The sequence below is a fragment of the Bidens hawaiensis genome, unplaced genomic scaffold, assembly GCF_021521415.1.
Source record: "Bidens hawaiensis isolate Kalapana, Puna unplaced genomic scaffold, B.hawaiensis_p1.1 tig00035164_1, whole genome shotgun sequence".
Lineage (NCBI taxonomy): Eukaryota > Viridiplantae > Streptophyta > Magnoliopsida > Asterales > Asteraceae > Bidens > Bidens hawaiensis.
The window spans coordinates 109,222-116,704 of NW_027496132.1; the positions used below are offsets into that span (position 1 = coordinate 109,222).

General features: G+C 40.6%; 1 pseudogene; it reads left to right on the plus strand.

Annotated features, from left to right (window-relative positions):
* The first annotated feature begins 311 nt into the window (after positions 1–311).
* On the plus strand, positions 312–2,239 carry LOC143587160 (putative E3 ubiquitin-protein ligase SINA-like 6; annotated as a pseudogene).
* Positions 2,240–7,483: the final 5,244 nt, after the last annotated feature.

Here is a 7,483-nt window from a genome sequence, read left to right on the forward strand (position 1 = left end):
TTTGCAAACTAATGCTACATTTCAAGATGTTAATAAACAAATTCATATGTAAAAAACATATTGGGCACACAATTATCTTACACAAAAATTATATTTCAAATTAAAATTTTGAAATTTTGTATAATATACGTTACTAAGTAGCCGTTAGAATTAAAATGAGTATTGTATCCTGGTGTTTACATTACCAAGTAGCCGTTAGTATTGAACTCGTATTAAAATGTTACCGTTACATCAAATCCTCTATAAAAAGACACTAGTATTAGAAAAGCTACACATTCATCTAAGTATCACATTCATCTTCAATTTGCATCATGAATGCTGAGCAGTGCGATCATTCACGCACTGGTCCTTCCAACTTTCCTTCTCTTCCGTCTTCTTCGGGGCTGGTAATTTTATATATTTTGTTCACTTTGATTTCAAGTAGAGATGTAACATCTTAAATTAGTGTTTTACATTTTAACAAGTAAAAAACAATATGCAGATACCCGACGCCAATGATGCCATCCACGATGAATCGGATTCAGAAGGCTCTGAACAGCAACAACAGATGATACCATCCACAGATGCTATTGTAGCAAATCGGACGTTGATTAATAGTGCAACTGGAGGTCTGCGGTCGTTTGTTATCTATCCTCATATGTTTGATTGTTCAATTTGCCTTGAGCCATTAAGCCCCCCTATGTTTCAGGTATTAATAATAAATATATATGTTAATTGTTTTTTGTTAAGAAGATATGTTTTATATATGTAAGGCTTAGTTTCTATGTGTTATGAGTTAATTGTTGAAAGAATCTGGTTATGGTTATCTTAATCAGGTTTCTGTTTTTATTTCATAACCAGCATAATAAATTATCTTTGTAGCTTCTTTAAATTATAATTGAATTGCCTTAAGTTTGTTTTTATTATTTGTAGTTAGTTGTGTGTAAAGTCCTTTCTGCTGGTTTTCATTATTAACAATTTAGGGGGAGCAACTGTTGGCACGGCCCGAACCCAACATGATTAAAAAAGGTTTTGGGTAGACTAATACGATTTGTACAAAAAAACGGGTGAGACTCAGGTTTACCATATTAAAACAATTGACCTGTTAACCCGTTTAATTATTATAATAAAAACTTTTATATATAATTGGATTTTTATTTTTTTCGTTTTCGTTTTTCTAAATATACTCTTTCAATTTCTAATCCAACTTCAAGAATTTTAATATTTTTGTTAAAAGTAAGTTTATATTACTCATTTTCTCTATCGCCTTTAAATATATCCATCTTGTTTTAAAAATATTAATTATTTGTGATAAATGGGTTAAGCGGGTCGTTTTCGGGTTAACCCGAATTTTTGTGTGTGTTAGTCGGGGTTGAAATGTTTGATACGAATAATAATATGGGTCGGGTTCAGGTTGTACATTGTAACCCATCAACCTGCAACACGTCAACCCATTGACCCGCCAACCCAATACAATTAACACATATTTGTGTTTGTTGTAAGCTGTGTGAATTCCTTCCTCATTTCTCAAACATATATTTTATTGGTTTTTATTTTTGCTAATGTTGTTGTAGTGTGAGAATGGGCATATAGCATGCTCCTCATGCTGCTCAAAGGTGAACAATAAGTGTCCTTGCTGCATGCCAATTAATTACAAGCCTTGCAGAGCTTTTGAAAAACTCATAGAATCAGCCAAAGTATTATGCAAAAACGCTCGAAATGGTTGCGAAACAACCATACTTTACAATAAAAAAAGCAAGCATGAACGAACGTGTCCACACGACACATGCTAATGCCCTCACCCGTCATGCACATTCCAAGGTTCCATTTCGGCATCCATCATGCATTTGCAACCACCCGATTCACCTACGGCACCACTTTCTTTGTTCATTTAAAAGCGCACCAAAAACACATCTTTCTTCAAGAACAACATGAAAGTGTTGTTTTCATCCTCAATCATGAAGTTAAAGACGGTGATCAACGAACTCCGAGTGTCGATTGTGTGGGTCCCGGCTTGTTAAAATATGAGTTTGAGTATCATATATGCGCTAGCGAGATGCAATCAACTCTTTTGCTGCAAAGTGTACCAGAAGTATATACAAAGTGGTTTGAACATCCGCCTAGAAAGCTTTACTTAACGATTCCGGTTGACTTTTTTTCTTGCATGGAGACGCTGCATATACAACTATGCATTAAGAAACCTGCATGTCTCGAGTTCGTAATACATGGTGTGCAATGGAATGCCAACCTGCATGACTAATACGAAAAGTATAAGGGTGGTATGAAAGATCTCAAAAGCAGTTTCGAGGATATATAAAGTTAATGGGCAATCTAGTTTTCTTGGAGTCTAAGTTTGTTTTTATATTTATCTTAATGTTTAAAATAAAGATTGTTTAGTATTTATTATTTTAATTAGCTGTTTCCTTCTTTGAATAGAAGTTAGATTTGAATGTTATATAAACTCATCAATATTTTCGTTTTAGTTGTATTATGTTCTCGTTTATTACTAATAAAAAGTGCCGCATAAAAGTTTATGCAACTATCATGTCTTGTTTCTTGATTCAATTGATTGAATAAGTTCAACACTGTGAACAAGTAGATGTCGTGTATGTGCTAAGTGTTGTGTAGGGCCAATATTATATATTGTTTTTTAGGATTGTATATGTCGTTTTAGTTTGCTTTTAGTCGATGTAGTACGTACTCAGTACGTTTATTTTGTAAGTATTAGAGATATGAGGACCCTATAAAAGGGTCACTTAACCCATTTCTCCAACAACTCTTATCCACACAACTTTTGAAAATAAAAAGAAAGTTCTCTCCACCTCTCCTTTTTCTCTCTTTTGTTTTTACTAACTAAGATCCGAGATCCGAGTGTCGTTGGTGATTTCCGCTAACCAACAACACGGATTAATCCGAGTCAAGTTGTGAGATCCATCTAGAGAACCTACAAGTGGTATCAGAGCTTTCGGCTCAACTTTTTGTGGTTTTCGGGTCAAACTTTTCAGATTTTGATCTTAGTTTTTGTAGGATTTGAGGTTGTTTTTCATGTTACTCACTATTTTTTTTTTGAGTATTTTAGAGCTTAGATCTACTCGAAAAACATCATATATGTGTTTTTGGTGTTCTTGGTCCGATTCAGATTTTGTTTGAAAAGTTCAGATCTACAACGATTTGGTGGTGTTTTGGATTAAAGTTTGGTACTTTCTGTTTTGTTTGGGAGTTAGCTTCTCAGATCTCAATTTACACAGTTTTTAAATCATGGATTGATTGGATTTTTTATGTTGTTTTGTATGTTTTGAGTTGGTTCGGGTTTAGAGAGAAACATCACAAAAGGACAAAGCCCCAATCTTGGAGTGTAAATTGGATAGTGGAAATTGGAAAGCGACATCAGCTGTAATCATGTCATATTAAGAAAATTCGCATACTTTCTATACATATAAATAATTCGCATTCATTAAAAAAAATTGCATACAAAAATTTCGCATCGCATCCATCCCCTTTAAAAAAAAATTGCATCAGTCTCCTCTTCCAAAGATTTCGCATACCTTCAAAACCATTTCGCATCCATCTCGCATCTCGCATCTCGCATCCATCTCGTAACCAGCCACCGACCCTCTCGCATCCATCCCGCAGTTCGCAAACCCGGTTTCGCAAACCCATCTCGCATCCATTTCGCAAACCCATCTCGCATCCATCCCGCAAACCCGGTTTCGCAAACCCATCTCGCATCCATTTCGCAAACCCCGTTTCGCATAATCTCCCTCTCGCATCGCATCAATCTCCGTCGCCGCTCCGGTTGCATCACCACCACCTGCCACCCCACCACAGGTCCCTTCAACACCGCCACGCTGCTCCACCCACCACCATCACCCCGCCACCACCACCATAACCCTCTCTCCGCCACACGCCGCCACAACTTTCAAACACCACAAACTCAAACCAAACACCATCCACCATCCAAACCAATTGCAAATCCGCCAAACTAGGGTGGATCTAACAACATGTCTTGGATCAACCAAATTTAGTGCTAGCAGAAATCACACTATGTCACCTAAGAGGTCTCGGATCTTGAGAGTTATTTTCGGTTAAGGAAGTGAGAGAGAGAGAACTAGTGAGAAAGTAAGATATGAGAGTTAGAGTTTTTGGCAAAAGGTTTCTTTCTTCTCATGGCATGCTCTCTATTTATAGGAGAGCATGCATGAGAAATATTGTATTACTAATATGCCCAATGGGCTTGTTTACAATTTCCCTTGGGCCTAATACAAACAAAACACCATAAAAAGCCTAATACATACAAATCCAATACAAAAGACTAATATTACAAAACGGGACCTAACAATCTCCCTCTAGTCTTTAGTATTGGAACACGTTAGTGTCGTAGACCAGACATTCGTCCTCGGTCAGTGGAAGTTCAACAAGTCTCCTTGTTGAAGGCTTCAACTATCCGGTTTGTGTTCTGACGACCAGGATCATCGATGGTTCCCAACGGTGAGTGGTAGAGCTTCAACACGTCCTCCATGTGTAGTCCCATTAGCTCATGCTCGTCAAACATGCGTATCTCGTGCATGTTTTGGCAGTGGATGACGGCTTCACGGTCCTGTTGTCAAATTCCCAACCAATGAATTCTCGAAGAGTGTTAGGAATGAAGGGCTCGCCATGATAAATATCGTGACAGTCTTTTGGCGCCCTGTATCTCCACATGGTTCGTGGCTCTCCTGTAGTTGGGTCTATTTCTCTTGGGTTCTTGTACTTCCGACCCTTGTTTACTTCAAATTCCTTGTAGCCCACCTTTAATTGCTGATGAAGATGAGTTTTGACCCAGCCCTCCAACGAATCTTCATATTCACCTCGGCCCAGAGCTTTTCTCAGATAGTTGATGTCGATTTCTGGCAATGACTTCAGCTTGTGATGGGTCAGATAAATGAGATCTCCGCGTTATCTTCTGATTCCCCAAGAACTGTTCTCCTGATTGTATTTGGCATACACAATCAGTGTGTCATCATGATACGGGTAGTTGAGGGAGCGGGTACTTGCACGACTTGACACTATGTGGGTTCTTCTTTTCTTCTTTTCTGTTTCTTGTGTTAACTATGCGGCTGGATCGGAGATGGGATCCGTTGCAGGAGCCTCTGAAGCTTGAGCTGGTGGTGTATCTGGATTTGGCGAATAGTTGATGTAGTCGTCTTCCACTGCCTTCTCCGCACTTTGCATTATGAAGGGTTCCAAGCTCTTTCCAGCTTCAATAAATGCATCCATGATACCTGCAATGTTACCTGCAGGAAACAACTCTTTATACATATCGTCAATTCTTGAGTCTGCTTCCCTGACTTTGCTAGCAGAGTCGTGTGCAGCAGGGTCTTGAATGTGTTCCTGAGTGTGTGGAGGTGATTGAGTGTTAACTCCACCTCCACCTCCTACTGCACCGGCTCCTACGTCGCCACAGTCACCTCCACCATTGTTGTCATCATCATCTTCATCATAACTGTCATGGACGAGATCGTCCTCTTTATCATCTTCATCATCATCACTCTCTTCATCGTCACCATCACCACCTTGGTCGTCTTACCAGCTTGGGCATGTGGTTGCACTGGTTGTTTAGGACCCAAGCTTGTACCTACTCCACTACCTTCTTGGCCACCCTGTTGTACAACATGACCAACAGTTGCCTCGCCTTCAGAGGCCACAACCCGATCGCCCTTGCATAGTCACACTTGGCCCTGCAGTGGGTTGTGGTCCACCAAGCTGAGAAGTCTCACCTGACCTTCTCCAACTTTTGAATACAGCATCAAGTCGGTCCTCCAGATTATGGAAATCATCATCTCGCATTCCCATGAGGTCAGAGGCAGCTTGAAACTTGGCTACCAAATCTTCATTCGTCTTCATTTGTAGTTTATTCAAGCGCTCTTGAGATGCAACTTTCACTTTAATGCCCTCAATGTAGGTACAGAATTGATTTTTTTCTGAAATGAGTTTACCGAGTGAAGCAGAGGAGGCTAGTTGACCTTCAAGCATAGAAACTATTACTTCCTTCTCAACATCCCACTTGGTTGTAGCATCTTCAATCTTCTAAAACAAACTAGCTTCAAGGGCAGTGGCAGCAGGTAAGGTCCTTTCCAATGTCTACACCCGATCACCAAGCTTCAAGTGGTCTTCCCTCATATCTGCATTCTTCAAAGATTCGTCATTGAGAAGCTTTTGTTGATTTTGAATGCGAGTCTGGAGGGTGTTGATAAAAAATCTTTGACTTTCTATTAGAGCATCATTCAGCTCCTTTTGCTCCTCCAAGACTTGAACTCATGACACCAACTTTGCATGAGTAACCGCATCCTCACGCTCCTTCTTCTTTTGAGTTCTAATGTATTCCAGCAGCACCAGCTCATGCTCAGCCGTCTTAGCATTCGATTCCTCCAGTGCGATATCCTATCAAGGATAGGATCGGCGTAGATCGGAGGTGTCGAAGACTTTCATTGTGTGATGGGTTTGGGTGAAAGGATAGTGGATGGAGGAGTAACGGACATGATGAGTGGTGAGGTTGTTTGTAAGGGTAGGTTAATGGATTAAGCTAGTATATGTAAGGTTGTGGAGGTGGGTGGTGTTGCGATGAGTGGTTTTGAGAGAAGAGGTGTGTATGGTATGGGTTGTAAGTTTGAGGGTGTTGGTTGTTTTGGTGGTGAGGTGATAAATGTTTCTGTCCATAGGCAGGTTGATTGGATGGGTGAGCTAAAGATGGAAGATGTGAATATTGAGGTAGTTACGGTTTCAGTGGTAGGTTGTGCGGGTGGTGTTGTAGTTTGGGATGGTTGTTTCGGGTGGAGTGGTTGGTTGTGGTTGTGATTGAGGAGGGGATTTAGGTATATGTGGTAGGAAAGTTGATATTGGTTGGTCCTTTAGTGAGGGTTCGGGTGAGGAGTCGGGTGAGTCATGGAGCATGGTTTTGGTTTTCTTGGCTTTGGTCTTGACTCGGGGTTTGGGTTTCTTGTAGACGGGTATTTTGATTTTGGCCACGTCTAGGTCCCTAAGGGCTTTGGCTATGGTTTCCTGTGAGACTACAGGTGGGTTAGAGGGTTTACCTTTAGAGGAAAGCTTGACAACGAGCTTGGGAGGCTTCTTGGAGTCTCCAAGTCCCTCCGTATACGCTTCAAGGGTGGCTGCTCCTCCTCCTCTTCTTCAACCGCCTTGCCTTTGCCAGAAGAACCATTCAACAGAAGGCTTGTCGGTTGCCTTCCTTTTCAAATCATGCTTGGCTTTTGTGCGATCTTCAGGTGCCTCCTCAAACGAGTCACTCTTTTCAGCCTCAACATCAGGCTCAGTCTCAGCAATCTCTCCACTTTTAACAGAAGCCTCATCCCCAGCAGGCTCTGTTTCCTCAAACAAACCAAACTTAGGACCCGGTCTTGGTCCTTCATACTGATGGCCCTTGCCCTTTGTGCTCAACAATACACCAAAAATCGACAACTTGATCTCATTAACATGATATGGCTCAGGAAGGGACTTCTTGTCTTTG